The sequence below is a fragment of the Anoplolepis gracilipes genome, chromosome 9 (assembly GCF_047496725.1).
Source record: "Anoplolepis gracilipes chromosome 9, ASM4749672v1, whole genome shotgun sequence".
NCBI classification, from domain to species: Eukaryota; Metazoa; Arthropoda; class Insecta; order Hymenoptera; family Formicidae; genus Anoplolepis; species Anoplolepis gracilipes.
In genome coordinates, this window is record NC_132978.1 from 8223399 (window position 1) to 8239769 (window position 16371).

At 38.6% G+C, this 16371-nt stretch overlaps 1 protein-coding gene across 2 annotated transcripts in view; it reads right to left on the reverse strand.

Moving 5' to 3' along the window:
• Sano (CABIT domain-containing protein serrano) overlaps positions 1-16371 on the reverse strand; it is a 128801-nt gene that overhangs the window by 12281 nt on the left and 100149 nt on the right. The gene's annotated exons all lie outside the window — the stretch shown is intronic.

Below are 16371 nucleotides of genomic sequence, written 5' to 3' on the forward strand. Positions count from 1 at the left end.
CAATTTACAATGAATATTCTCTTCACAAGTTTGTTTAAAATTATGTTAAAAGAAACTAAGATTTACAATAAATTATACAATATCACCTGAGATTCTGGTAAAACGTTACGCGATGCAAACAGCCGATTCCCTCTCACAAGCAGTGGAGTATAGTAAACGCTTACTGCTACGCTTACTCGTCTGGAAAACTTTCTAATAACCTAGTGACATTCTGACCGTCAGGAAGGATTCGCTTGAATCAGAATTGCCGGCTGCGAAGCGTAGCTACAGAACTTTTACGGATATCTATGATCAATAAAATTTTCTTTCCAGACTTCCGTCTTCTGTCAATGTGTTCAAAAGATTATATGATTATGATTAATATGCATGGTCATATATAACAAAAGCCACGACTTTCAAAATAGTATAACTAGAATCTTTAACATTCCATATTTTGTAAAACTTTGATCTTTCTTTCTCTGTTAATTTTATTATATTAATATTTTTCTTTTAATATGCTGCAAAATATCTCAAGTGTCAAAATCTAATATAATCTCCCTCTTTACAAATTTATATTAATTACATATATTTTTATTCGCAACATCATACTATTGTTATATAATATAATCATATGTAATATATCGTACGTCATATGTAAGATGCTAATTGTAAGTAAATATATATTTACTGATTATTTTGGTTTTTAAATTAGCAGATCATAAAGCACCTCAATTAAAACACCCGTAGAAAATAAAAGTCTATCTTAATAAGAGCAGATATATAAGAACCCTGCGTGAACGAAACTAATTTTACGCCAACGATACGTCGTAAAACAGTAATAGGGAAGTAACGCCTCGCGCTTGGCTTGCTTGCTGACTTGGAAAATTCTCTAGTAACCCAGTGACATTTCGTTTCCAGATGAATCTGATTTTGTCAGTCGACAAAACGATAATTGTTATCCGCAAATATTATTTTAACAATAACACCACGTATAATGTAGATTTATAGCATTTCGATAACTATGTATTTTTGAATAGTTAATTAATTAAAAATATTTTAGTATTTTTAAATTAGTAATTAATTTTTCTTGCATCTTTGTCTTTAAAGATATAAAAAAAAAAGAATTTCTGTATGTTTTATGAACATATATGATGATTTCTTCACAGATATATAATATAATTTTTAAAGCAATTACGGAGGAAGAGGTATTATCGGCACCTGATGCGCTCGCGAGCGGAAACGCGCGGAACGCATCTGGCATCTCCTCGACGATTCGCAAACGTCGGCGAGAGATCACGCGAATCGCGAATCGACGCGAGAGCGAGCGAACGCAAAAGGGGGAAGGTAGCCGTCGATATATTAGTTATGCCCGAGGCAAGAAGTGAGAGACGAAGAAGTGGAGGCGAAGGCGAATTCTCTCCACTGCCAAGGCGGCGTAAGGCGTGGTTTGTCCCTTTACTTTGCCTTTGCTTGCCTTTCTTGACTCGTATACTTGTTCGTTCGACCGCCGTTAGTCCGACAAAACGCACGCGTGCGTTCCTATGCGTGTGTACACACCGTACCTGCGCGCGCGCGCGCACACACACACACACACATACACAAATACGTATGTCGCTGTGCACACAGAGTGTACCTTGAAAAGGTAAAAATTACAGACTTTGTCGTACATTTTAAAGCGCAATACACCAAGTTCGCACAAAAGATACGTCCTAAAGAATATAAAATATATTCTTTTTAAATTTAAAAGATAGTTTAAAAATAGTTAAAAAAAAATTTTAAGCAGAGAAATGTGAGTTATACATTTTTATAATATTAATGTTTCTTTTATTTCATAAATGTGTGTTAACGTCATTTTTGTGTGTATCTTTGCTTATTCATCGAATTCATCTAAATCAAAATTTAAAGTCTTTTCTTTTTTCTTACAAATATCATTTGTAAACTAAAAATAGCTAAGAGATGCGTTTTTAAAAACTTCAACGATTAGATATATTACGAATAATATCAACGCTTATAATACATTCCGTATGTCGTAGAAATACAACTTGGCGCGTGTGTGTGTGTGTGTGTGCACTAGGTACGTAGATATTTTAGATGCACGTCGTATACTACATACGTTTGCATATGTAGGTTCGACTGGTTCACCTCCGCACGGCTGGCAACAACTAACGAGCAGCTGTCGGTGAGAGACCCGGCGACAATAACCCGTGCATTTTATATGTTTCTCTCTGTACTTATACGCGTCAATAGGTCCTCCTCCAACAAGGTTCTTGGTAAAGCCCCGCTGGTGCGCAAACGGATGATTGATAAGCCCGCCGGATCATCGATATGCGGGTCTATATATTTGATTAAAAGAAGATATGTCAGCGTTTATTAGCTCAGGAATTTACCCGAACGATTCTCTTTTAATGCACTACTTTTGTAACGTTAAATAATTGAAGAATACAAGTCGAATATATTCTCGGCTTTAAAAATATCCGAGTTACAAATGCAAGCAAGAAAATTTGTAACTTTAATGAATAACAAATACTGTTATGGCAACATAAATATTTGAATAAAGATCAATTTTGATTTTAAGAGATTAGTGAGATAGTTACAATAACATCATAAATATTGCTTAATTGTTCGATTTATCGTAATTGGAGAGATTTGGAGAGAGGTTAAGAGAGAGGTCAGAGACCGACAGCTGTCAGACAAGCTGCACAGCACATGTGTAGGTATGTACAGTTTCAGTTATTACGAAATACTTCAAGGTCCAAAGGGCTACTACCGATTGTAGCAACGACGTATCACTACACGCGCACCGAGGTATTCCAGCAACGCATGCACGAGTCTCTCGACTGGTGCGTACGCATTCCAAGTAACGGCATCATCAGCGGTCGAATTCTTCCTCTGTCTCGAAGATCGACAAGCGCGGGTGGATGATTTTTGTTACGTGTTGTTCTTGCTCTTTTTGATTTTCAAAAAAAAAAAAATCCTAGCCACAATTAGAAAATAAAATGTTTTTATGACTCTTGTAATTTTTAAAAATATATCCGTTTAGAGCTTTGATTTTTATTATTAATTCATGACTGAATTGAAACAAAAATTTTATTTTTTAAAGATACAAGAATTTAAAATAAGTTATTGTGTCTAAAATAGTTTGTATAAAAACTAGTCAAAAAGATGATATCTCAAATGTTGGAAAGTTTACTAAAATGTTAATGATTTTTTAATATAAATTTCACGATAATTATAAAAAATTATGGCAATAAAGAGCTAAGCAATACATGTCAGATAACATTAAATAACACTAAAAGTCTGGACGTTAAAGATTCAAAAAATTCAAAAGAGGTATTCTTTGTAAAAATATGGAATATAATGATTATATTATATCCATTAATTTAAATTAAAAAAACAAAGTATAAAAATATGATTCGTTCAGCTAAAAAATAACGTGTATTTTTAATAAATATTTACAGTTATGTGTTCCTAAAAAAAAATTATATTTAAAATTATTTATAATTAAAAATCTCTTAAAGAGAAAAGAAAAATATATTGATAATCTTTTGCATATATAAATTATACAGAGATAAAATCGATAAACAAAATAGACAAGAGATCAATAAAAGTACAAATTATCAGATATGTAAATATTGAAACTTATTCTACTTGCGTTAAAAATGTTACTCTTTTCCTACAAAAATCGCGATATATACAATGTATTCATAATTTGCAATAATTCCTGCGAATTGTATTAAGCGTTACAATAAAGTACAATGTTAAATGTGTTAGATACACTTAACATCGGATCGCCAATGATTCGAAAGACACGAAAGAGCGATGTTAATGTGCTCGGCGGAAGAAAGAAACGTAACACGTCTAGACGACGTCCGTATAAAAGTCGTAAAAGCGGCTTTAAAGAAAGAAGTGTCGAAAGAGGGATGTGACCGATGAAAGGAGAGAAGGGTCGACAGTAAATTAGAGGTGTATCTGTTGGTGGAAGAAAGAATAATTGGCATTACTACTCGAGGGTACGTCCCAAGTTGGCGAAAAACCTTGACGCCGCGTTATAATACATCCGGTCGACTGGTCTAATAAGATCGAATGATTTGCGATGATAATCTCATTCCATACCCGTTCCAATCGAGATACACTATCAATCGCGTTCGGTAAATCATACTTGAACGAAATGAGCCTCGAAATGCGACGAGATAATAAATTACCGCTCGCCTGTCAATTAATTTTTATGACGCGACCACCTATAGTTAGCATATATATTAGACAAGTTTGTCGACGCGTAATTATCACAGATTGAGAACAAGGATTTTACATTTACCCAACCTGATGATGCATAATTGTCGCGTGCGCTCGATAACAAGTTGCTGAAGAGAACTCTCATCAACTCCGTAGTATTGTGTGTACGTGTACATGTGTATGTGTGTGATACATGTGCTTCTCTCAAGAGTGACATGAATCACAATAGATTTTTCATTTGCAAGCGATTGTCGATGGATAACTCGCGCATTAAATTTAAAAAAAATGCATTTTAGAATGCATCGGTGATTCCAGGAAATAATATAAAATAGCTCTCGCGAATATATAGATGATATCGATGCTATATCTATGCGAATAACTCGATCCGTATACATGGAAACAAAATTGGCAAGTCGAAGCCGATCATTCGTGTATAAGAGAGCTAGTTTGTGATATTTTACGAATAGATCTAGCAGACGCACCTGCCGGCAAATATAAAACGTAGCTAAACTTTCCGGCGCGGAAAATTTACCGATGGCTCTCGCGGGTGGAGATTGCTCTGCTATGTAATGATACGGATTTATAGGAATTCACGACGAGGAACTAGGCGAGTATAACGTGAATTATTCATGAATCTCTCTTTCTCTCTCTTTCTTTAGAGAATATGACGAGGAAGCGGAAGGGAGCATAAATAAATTTTGCGGTCGCTAAAACGGTTCGAATGAAATTCAAATAGCATTCATGCGTACGATGCTTTTGAAGAATGTGCAAGGTGGTTGCATCCGCGTGATTTATACGCGTCAAACTTTGCTATCTAACGTAGATCTAAATATAATACTTCAAAGACCATTGTACTTTATATTCAAATGGAATATCGTGATGATATCAATGATAAAGCGATAATTATAAATCGATATCTTTAGTTTCATTATTTATAAGACAAAATCTATCTCGGTAATTTAATCGAGAAAGAGTCAAATTCACTCTCTAAATTTTTTAGAGTGGAATCTCACTCTCTCTTTTGAAGTCGAGTCTCACTTCAAGCAATAATGAAAATACTGCCAGTCGAAGTAGAGTGGAATTTTAATTTTTCGACAAAGTGAAATTATTCGCTTTTTATTGGATTTATCCTTCCTATTATCCACCCTAAAAAGAGTGACATTTCACTGTTTTTTTATGTACGTGGTCGCCTATGCCGCGCTGTTCTAACTTAAAAGTAACACACGGAAAGAACTACGCAGGCGATTTTACTTTAAATTGGAGTGAAGTTTCGAGTGTTAACTTTAAAGTAGTGAACTTTACTTTAAAAATAAGAGTGAAATTTTTCACTTTTTGCCTTAGAGTGAATAAATTCAATTTATTGAAGTGAATGTTTACTCCACATGGAGTGAACTGGTTAGTGACTCCATGATTAGAGTGAAAATTTCACTCTAAAAAATTTAGAAAGCAAATTGCGATAATAGTTGTAATCAGAACAGGTATTTGCATATTTTATAATTATTCGTAATCCATATATTAATATACAACTACATGATGTATTACGTTTTATCTGTAAGATATAATAGAATCAATATTTGTTTAGTAAAATTCTGCGAGCCGCACTCATCGCGCATCTCAGAACTTGGAGCTAGCTTCCTCGTAACTTCGTCGACGGCACGGCGATTTATCGATGCTGATCGTCAGCTATCGAGGAACAGAAGTACTCGGTGTCCCGTTATAAGGAGGATATTACGTGCAAAGGGTGCCCAGGGCGTTGATTGACCGATTAGAATATCGATTAATATCGTCGGGACGTTATCGATGTTTCACAAGAGCCATACCTGGCGCGTTGCGTAACGCAGTAAGCTCAATGTACGTAAAGTGAGATAAACTCGATATACATCGAAAATATTATCAGCAGAAAACGTTCAACTGAATACTAAATCAAAATAATTTATTTGTTATAGCCGCGAGAAAGAGAGAGAGAGAGGGAGAGACGAAATAAATAAATATTTATGTTGCACGATTCGTGTTCCTGGGATTCGCCGTTACATCCCGAGGTCGCCAGGGTGCCTTTGTCGATCCGAGCGAAGGGTCTCGAACGTAGGGTCTTCGACCTGGTGGGCGCTACGAAGAGGAGAGTGCGCGGCTCCTCTCGCACGGGTTCCGTGGCGCGCACAGCCACTTTGCCACGACATAGTCATAAACATCTCTGAATGGAGACCACCCACCAATCTGTACGCTTCTTGGAACCGTTGTTGCGCGTTTTGCAAGAACACCGAGGGCGATCCTGCGGCAGTGTTTTTCCTCAGCTTGAGGGATTTCCGATTTCCTCACGAATGAGGATAAAAGCTACGTAGATACATAATACCAGGTCTTCGAAGAGTGACCTTTGAAATGTCTGAGGTTAACGTGTGGTACATTGGCTTGTAATACAGTTATTAAAATCTTTAATTTTATATATTCTAAATATTCTACATCTTAAGAAAAATAACTTATATGTACAAAATTTATTAAATTATATACATTATTTTTCTTAAAAAGTAGAATGTAAAAAATTTTAATTAGTATTTTTAGATAAAAAACAACAACGGAATAATATTTTGTCATGTAAAATTAACATTTACACAAAGAATCGTGTCGATATGGCTGGCATTAAATGATTCAATGGAGAATTAGTTGCTGGTATCGAATGCGCATGATAGAATTGACGTACGGCACGGTTGAATGCTTTGCAGAATGAATGGACGAATCCTTGCGGAATTACCTACAGGCCAGGTATTGTTACTATCGCATGATGCGATGCGCCCTTCGAGATCCTCTTATTGGCGCGAGAGTCATACAGAAGTGAGATCGATATCTCGTATAAGCCGCGCAAAGAATTATTAGCGTCATTACCTTTGTCATAAGATAGTTAATGGTCGGCTATCTTGATCACGGCTACGGTCGTGACAGTTTGATCGTTTGTACGAAACGATTAGTCATTTTGTAACTTCCTGCGATATTAATCGCGACGTGGATCTATGCGCACGCGTCATCCGAGCGCACTTTAAGCGGCCCGATTCCGTGCGAAGAAAGAATTATGCAACTGCGAGCAAACGACCTAAATACTGTTATCGTGGGCACTTTTCACAAAAAGTTGTAAAATCTAGAAGTACAAATGATCGCAATCGCGAATTAATTTATCGGCAACGAACGAAATCGCGCCGTAGGAATGCCAATGTATGATCCGCCGCTGTATAATTTATTCTCGTGCTATACAAAAAATATTATAAAATCATAATGTTTTGTCGAGAAAGTTAAGTACACATTGGTCGTATTACAAATGCAAGAAATGACTAGTCAATCTTGTTTTATCACTTACTCCGATCGTAATTACGCAAGCAATAAAAGATTGTACATGTTTCGTAATACGTCAAACTTAAGCAAACGACATAATTTTCTATTTTTTTTTTTTTTGTTAATTTCAAATAATATTCTTGAAAAAACGTATTATTACTGTATATTGCCACAATCAACGGTAAAATTATTTTATGACATTTATTACTATTAATACTTAAAATATTTGAAGAGTAAAAGTTCGAAAGAGAGAAATTATTGCAGCTACATGCGTATTTCGCGATTTCGCAACGCGATCGCGCGCGACGTAGCTCAATAAATTATGCGGATGTTTCCGCAATTTTCCACGACAGATATTTCCGCGATCTCGCTAATCAGCGGCTTTCGCAGCCGCGAGAAACGAGCTCTCTTCATCTTCGATCGACGTTCGGCGATGAAAAACGCACCGGCCGCGAGAGAGCCGGTGCAACCGCATCGCAAACACCGCACAGTTTGATTTCACGGGCGGTCGTAAAACATCAAGTCGGTCGATTCGTAGCATATGCAGCGTCTGCCTGCGAGAGGAGGAGATGAAAGAGGAGAAGGATGAAGAGGAGGACGCGGTGGTCTGGGGTTTCTCCGTCCATTTGCAGCTGCTTCTGGATCGGTGGCAACCGTCCGCCCGCCCGCCTGCCTCTCTTCACGACTCACGCAATTTTATACGCGGCTGCATCTACGACGAAAAACCGGTCGACGAGGATCGCTAGCGCTCGGCGAAGGTGTATCGAGAGACCACGGGGCGAATTGCTCCTCTCTCGGTCCCGTAAACGAGCGAACACGATCGAAGGTGAGAGTAAAAGAAGAGATTAGATCGTAAAAGCGGGGCGAACGGTGCGCGTCCGCGAGAGAGTATTACGATGAGAGAGAAACGGCCATCGAGATGAGAGAGAGTCGAGCTCGTTCCGCATCGACCTCCGATCGGTCGATGCAGATGCTGAATGCAGATGCATCGTGGCCGCTCTTGCTACGGCCGATTACGCAAGAACAAGAGTGGCAGAAATCTTGCTTGAGATGCATAAGCAACGTACGCCGTATATGTACAAAGACCTTGGATCTTTTCTACAAAAATCCGTGCTGCTAAATAACACACGAGTAATTTTTTTGTGTCAAGAGCAATTAGATCGTAAAACGCTACGAACATAAACATTATATGTCAGATATTTATAATGTACAAAATGAAGAATGCAGATTATCTTTTCGTGCGTATAATTTGCTTGCTAAATAAGCGTGTTAAATAAGCATCGTTTACCTTATTCTGAGATTTCTGTTCTGACCGTTTATAGCCCTCATTTTCATACCAAGTTTCATATGTACACATTTAACGAGTCATGATCACGCTCGCCGTTTTGTTTGTTCTCATAATTTCGAGTTATTAATATCACGCTTGGTTTCGAAATAATTTTATAGAGACCGTACGCACAGCCTATCCACACACACACACACACACACGCGCGCGCGTCCACAGTACCGGGATACCAGTTTAGTCGAGGCTCCTCGCGCTATCGCGTCAAAGCAATATTTTGTTACATGTCCTTTCGCTTCAGCCCGCGCGACGTACACGATTCGTGCGTTACTCCAAGCAAATGGATTCTATCAAGTCTCGTTTGCAGTATTATAAATTAGTATAACCGGAGCTCTCTCTTCGTGGCGCATTGCAAATAATTTCAGTCGGACAGCTATACGGGCCTAGAGCACGGTCAACTTAGCAAGGCCCGGCCAGCAATAGTTTACAAGGTAGACGTTTCTAACGGAACGTGTGTGCGATGCACGTTTTCCACGATAAACGTCCCGTAAATAAAACGATAGCGAATTTGTACACGCGGTGAACGAGAGAAAAATGCCGACAGACTTTCGTCGACTGCGAGTGAGCGCGAATTGATAAGATTAATGTATAGGCTACAGTTGACACTGGTATTGTAGTAAAAATTTAAGTCTATCTTTAAATCAATTAAAATATATTACCTATCTATCCTGGAACCTAGAACCGATAAAACCTTATTCCCTTTTTTTAACCACTTGTAAATGAGAAATTAATAAAATCACTTGATATTTACAAATATAAAGAGTGCATCAATTTCGTCAGAAAGTAAGTTTGTGCTGTTTTCTTTCTCTCCCTCTCTCTCTCTCTCTCTCTCTTTTTTGCAATTAAATTCGATTGTACTTGACAATACTAAAATTTTCGAAAATATGAAAAATTCTAAAGGGAAAATATTTTACTCCTTTAAACATTTTCAATGATTTCTCTTCTGCCGTACTTTCCGCTTCATCTGCGCCAATTTCTCCGACATGTCGAATACTTTCCAGCCGACCGATGGTGCTCGAGTAGAGATAGATGCGTAACGAACGGCGCATGCACAATTTCATCGGTGCAAGTGTAATAAACCCTAGGCAATTTTGCACGCAGGTTTGCGAACGACATACACACACACACACACACGCACACACATACACACAAACACGCATACACGTGCATATGCATGCGCGTTTGTGTTATCTGAACGCGGTATGCTACTCACGGTGAGTCGCCGCCCGCCAAGACGAGGGGAACGTTCCTCCCGTGGATCCCGAGAAGTGCACGGCGAGTCGAACGCAAAGCACTACTAGCAAGGAGTGCTGCAGTAGTAATAATAAAGTGGTAGTGGTTGGTACGTCACGGTCCAACAGGCCGATCAACCGGCCGTGCGGCGAGTCGGCTACTGGTCTCCGCCCACGCACAGACGTGCATCTATGCACGCACACGTATAAATGCACGCACATGCTTCGAAAAGTCCGCGAGTGTTGGTTGCAATACTACTATGTTGAGTATATATATATATATATATATATATATATATATATACTTGGATATATAATGTTCAATACTACTATGCGCGCGCGCATGAGTCGTGTATGTGTGCCGGCAAGCTCATCTATAGTTTTACATACGCGTAGATACGCTATCATGGACACCCGACTACCTAGCTGCGGTTGGAGAGCAAGAATAAGTGGAAAGAGAAAAATTTGTTTTACTCGGGGCTGCGGATCCTACTCGGATGAGTAGAGAGGCTCATAAAATACGTATACGCACAAGAAGTTTCAAGAAAAAGAGCCAGCAGGAATGTTAATATCTGTATTCGTAATATAAATTAGATTGACCTAATAAAACTAATCCATATAAATATTAATATTTATAATTATACATAATTATACGATACGTCACTTTGATAGATAATTTTATTCCTTAAATTAAGATGTGCGCGTATATATATATATATATATATATATATTCGATAGATATAAAATAGATCACTCTTACTAAAAATACTATGAAACACGCATTAAATCAAGTAGAGATGTGATCGGCGATGCTGATTCGAACTCAGCGTGTGTAAGGCTGACTAGATAACGATGTTTCCACTTAGTTCTTTTTTTCTGCACTTTGCTAACGATGACTGATCTCGAGTGTATGCAGTATGTTACAGATTTAGCAAACAAGAATTTGTTTAACTTATTGTAATCAATATTAATGATATATTATTATATTGCAATTGATATAATCTTCTGATATGTTACAGAGAATACAGAGAATAAAAATATTTTTCGTTTCTCTCTTTCTTTCGAAAGCACCTCTTTCGATGCAACAGGTAGTATTTTTGCTGATCCCTTCTTTCTCTATTTTTCGCAGATTTATTTATCGCCCGACTACCGTTGTAAACCAATTATAAGTTACACGCGTTGAAACGCGAGTACGCATTTTCAAAGCGTATTTTTACCTTTCGTTGCACGCACCCGGAGATACGTGGGCGTGAGGCACGCTGACAATGCCATCGATTTGCTTCGCTTTCGCGGAGAAAATTACCGACGCAAGGAACAAAGTGTTGACGTGCTCTTGCGTAATTCAAATCGAGTCCCGAACCCTTTTCCGTAGGCGAAGCGTGACCCGCGGTTTGTCGCCTCGGTCGTAGTAAATTTGCCAAATTAAGGAGCGAGTCTGCAACGTGTTATTATCCTTTTCTTTTCGCGCGATACGATGCAACGTCATTATTTATTGCAAATTACTTAAAATTTTTATCACGTTTAAACGCGATTCGAGACTCATTATATTTTGCGATTATGTGATGATGCGATTAAACTTTGAATTTAAATGACGGCGACTTTTTAATAATTTGTTTTATTACTCTTTTATATTATGAGACGAGAAAGTGTTAACATATCCAAGCATATCTCGTGATAAAATCAGAAATTATTATAATATTTTAGGTTTTTAAGAGAGATTTATAAACGCGAGAGCAGCAGCAAGTATTAATTTTATTTATCGATTTAACGTCCCTCGTTTCTCCCGACTGGAAATATAAGCTTTATTAATGATCATATTCAGGATTAATTAATATTTTTTTTACATGCATTCTTGGAACGAAGAGTTTCAATCACATCATCTTATAAACAGATCGTCTTTCTTGAAACAAGAAAACACCACCCAACCTAATCACTCTCACTGAAATTATACGTTTATATATGCACTTGAGCAAAACCCACTTCTAATTTAAGTCTACTTGAAACTAAATAAAGAATAATATTTTGTTACTTGTTTTCTATTTAAGAGTTTTAATTTAAGATCCTCGACTTTTTCATCATTTATTAATCCGTTTTATTTAATCAAAAGTTATTATTTAAAACTCCACATTAGCTAAAGAATTTATAGATGAAACATAATGCAGGACATCCTTCAGTCAAGCATGCATCGCGTCATCCATGTAGGCGTAGGTTTTAAGTGAGAGCTTTCGAGATGAAGCAGCTAACAACGCAGTCTTTTTATAATATTCTTTTTCGAGTTCTCTCTTTCATTCCATCGCCTCTCAATGTGCGACTATCTCGAGTACGTAGATGGTTTTAGACGGTAAATGGGTGAAAAAATTCATCGGATGACTCAGGACGGAGGCCTACAAGCGCGACGCACGTGAACCACGTCGGGACGGCATTTATCCAGGAAGAAAGGATGTAGGCAGACAATGGGACGGAATAACGAGGAGACGTGGTCGCAGAGCCGAACGTCGTCAGTAATTTGCATGCAATGTAACCGGGGATACGATAAATATGCATGGTTTTGGTTAGAAGAAAGCGAAAAAGTATCGAATGCAGCGAACGCACTAAGCACACGTCACGATGCATTTGCTTATAGCAAATAGCTGAGATAAAAAATTTAAAAATTACATACACATATATTGGTATTCTAAAATATAAAAACATAAATTGCACGAGACATAAAAATCCTAAACTGTAAAACTTAAAAAACGTATCTATCTCATAAACGATTTAAATTTTAGTATAATCTTTTGAAATTTCACATATTAATGCATGAATCAGTATTGAATTAAAATAATTTTTTTTTTTCACATATCAATGCATGAATCATTATTGAATTAAAATAATTTTTTTCCTAAACTTTTCTCGATATCGCAGCCATGTTATGCATCCGCTGCGTTAGGTATCGTAAACTATTATAAATCGTGCAAGTCGAAGCAACGAGTTTGTATTATGACGCTCTTGAAGGCACGATTGAAGCGATCGTGCTTCTCGAAACACCCTAACAAGCGAACACGGGTTACATGACGGCACGAAGAACAGGCAAGGACGCCTAGCAATTTTGAAGATGATCGTAACGTCGAACTCGTTGCGGTGCGCGCGTCAGAAGCTCACAGGCGAACGGGAACGAGGGAACTTCACCGCGTTCGGTGAATATAGATCGGCTTTAATATTATCGCGCGACCGTGAGACGCGATAGGATATCCACCAAGACTCCGACAATCTTCGTTGGCGCGTGTAATGCTACGTTCGGTGCGTCGTCGCACGTCAAGTACGAGCACGGGCGTTAACCGACGTAGCTGTTTGTGGATATCGCCACGAGCGTAATTACACGAACGCGCAGAGGAATTCGTTGATATTAATCAACGTCGTCGACGGCACAGGCGAGAGAGGGCTCCGGGACTACAGGGTGGTGCGCACCCGGCAATTTTCGAGATAATGGTCTCTCTCTATGCCAGGACCGTGGCTCGACGCGAGCGAACATGCGAAAAACCATGGCGCGATTACTTTCTAATTATCGGCAACGATGATCCCTCCTCATCCTCCTTCTGCCATAACGCGATTTAACGTAGGTAGCCGTAAACGTGTGCCGTTTATTCTCGGGAAACCCCGGAGGAGCTTTGATGCGTCTTTTACCACCGTAAGATACTAGGAGGGAGAGAGTAGCGCGTGCAAAGATAAAGAGAGAGAATATCGTGTTTTCTCGATCCGCGTTAATTAATTAGCGGCCAAGCGACGGTTACGACGAGCACCCTCGTTTCTCGCGAGAGACACCCGGTAATTTCGCAGCGCGGCGTTTACGCGCGCGTAGACGGCCATTAAAATATACGTGAAAATGGCGCGGCGACGATTCTGCGGATAGCCGCAAGTGACAAGAACGGCCGGGTAATTTAGAATACGCGGCCGTCGCCGTCGCCGTCGTCGTCGCGTCAAGGAAAGGCGGCGCCGAAATTAATGTTACAGAGAAAACCGCAATTTCACACCGCGAAATCTGAATTTCCAGCTTTAATCGTCCAGGTAAGAGACGTAACGCGAGCGCCTGATGAGGCGCGGTCTGAATCTTCTACGAACCCGTTCCCGTTGCGGAATCATCGCGCGTTTCCCACGTGTAGGTATATATTCCTTTTCGCTCGCAGTCCGGTTTCGCCGGCCAGTTCGTTCGGCTTTCGCTCTGCCGCTAATCGCGGCTTTCTAACTAAATCCTCTCTGTCAAATTATAATCACTGTTACGAAAGAGGCAGAGAATCGGTTAAATTATGATTAACAGAAGCGCGTTAACGTACGTGTAAGAAACTGAAGTCTCGAGTATTTTATATACAGCCATTGACAAATTTATTAGGCATCCTTAAATCTTCTGTATTTCTTAGTGTATAAATACTAAAAAGATTTAAAAATTTAAAAAAAACTATCGATAGCACTTTAAAGCTGAAATTTCAAGCTATAAAATGTTCTTTTAATTTTTCGTCTAGTATGGACAACATGTCTGAAAAATACAGATTTAGTTTCAAAATTATGTATCTCGGTAAAAAAAAATTATAGGAAAGTTTAAAAAAAAGGATTTTGTAGGTAAAATGTTGTAGTTTATGGAACTGCACTTAAATTTTTCGAGAGAAATTTTTTTACCGAGTTGCAGAATACCAAAAATACAATAAAATTTTAAGAAAGCACAACAATGTTCTTTTTTTAAGTATACAGAACAAGGAAAATACAAAAATTTTTTAAATTACCGATAGCAACTTTAATGCGTTATCAGTAACATTAAAATATTTTTAAGAAATATGGAAAATTTAAGGATGCCTAATAAATTTGTCAATGGCTGTATATATAAATAAAAATGTTTATATCTAAAACAACTTTTATCAGGAGATCTAAAATGTTGACATTCAAAAATATTAAAAGACACTTTATGTATACAACCATTTTAAGAAATTTATATTAATACTCCTAATTGACTTGATTTGTAAACCATGCTAGCAGATTATAAACGATCCGGCTGCACCGGATGTACGATCGTCGTCCTCGATTGCGTTATCGAAAGCCGTTCGCTTTCTACGGCGACCGATGAAATCGCGCGCCCTTCGTACAATCATAATTTTCATAATACGTAGTCAAGCAGACAGGCGGTGGACAGGACGCGCGGTGGGACCGGAAACCACGGTTTGTGTCCAGCCGTTGAACCTGGTCTCGTTTAATTCCGCTCACGGAGCGGCACCGCGGAGGGAACCGGGGCTATTATAGCGCTGCACCGAGCACGGATGATGTTATATACCCGGAGGCTGTCCACCGCCAGTCCACCGTTGAACTATCTCCTCCTCCTCCTCCTCCTCCTCCTCCTCCTTCTCTCCGTCCTCCGTCTCGAGTTTCTAAGCGAGCCGCCCTCTCGCAAGGTGAAGCATTTAACCATCATTAAATGGCACCCGCAACAGAAAGAGAGAAGTTATGCTGCGGTAGATTAACCCGCGTGGACCTTGCTAATTTCCACGACTCAGGAATATCGGTATTCCGACTGGATTGCGGATGCACGCGGCAGGAAGTTTTATACGATTCCCGACTTCCTCCCGTAAACGCTTCATCGTCGCCCGATGGACGATGTGTAGAACCAGACCCGTGACGAAGAAACGCTTTCAATCTCTCGCTGTCGCTGTCGATTAACCTCGGCGGATTAGCGGACGGAGAAATGAGCGAGACGATCGCGTCCACGGAAATTACATCCTTGCCGCATCTCATTCTACGAGACACTTGATATATGCGTGCAATATCGTACGTTAACCGGTTTGACAATATCCGCTTGATAATGTAAAACTGTCGTAACGCGTCGTTGAATCTTGTCGTAAACGTTTAAAAACTTTAATAAACAATTTTGTTAAAAATTATATAAATTAGAAGAAATATTTCGTATACTCTTTTCAAAATCATTCAATTCAATCGCAATATGTAGATAATAATTTTATAGTTACAATTTTTTTCATTAATTAATATTATATAATTTAGCTCCATATTGTAATATACGTGTAAGTATGCGGAAAGAACCAACGCAATGATAATTTTAACAGAGAAAAAAAAAAAAAAACAAGGAATTATGACATTACTGTATAGTTGTAATCAGTCTTTCGATTCGGATACGTTTTGCGAGACTCTTCGTGTCTCGCATCCGAATATGATTACGATTAAGAATGGATTTCTCCGTGGTTTGTAATTGGCAGTAATCGCAAGAACTTCCTGAATCGTTCACGGACAGGT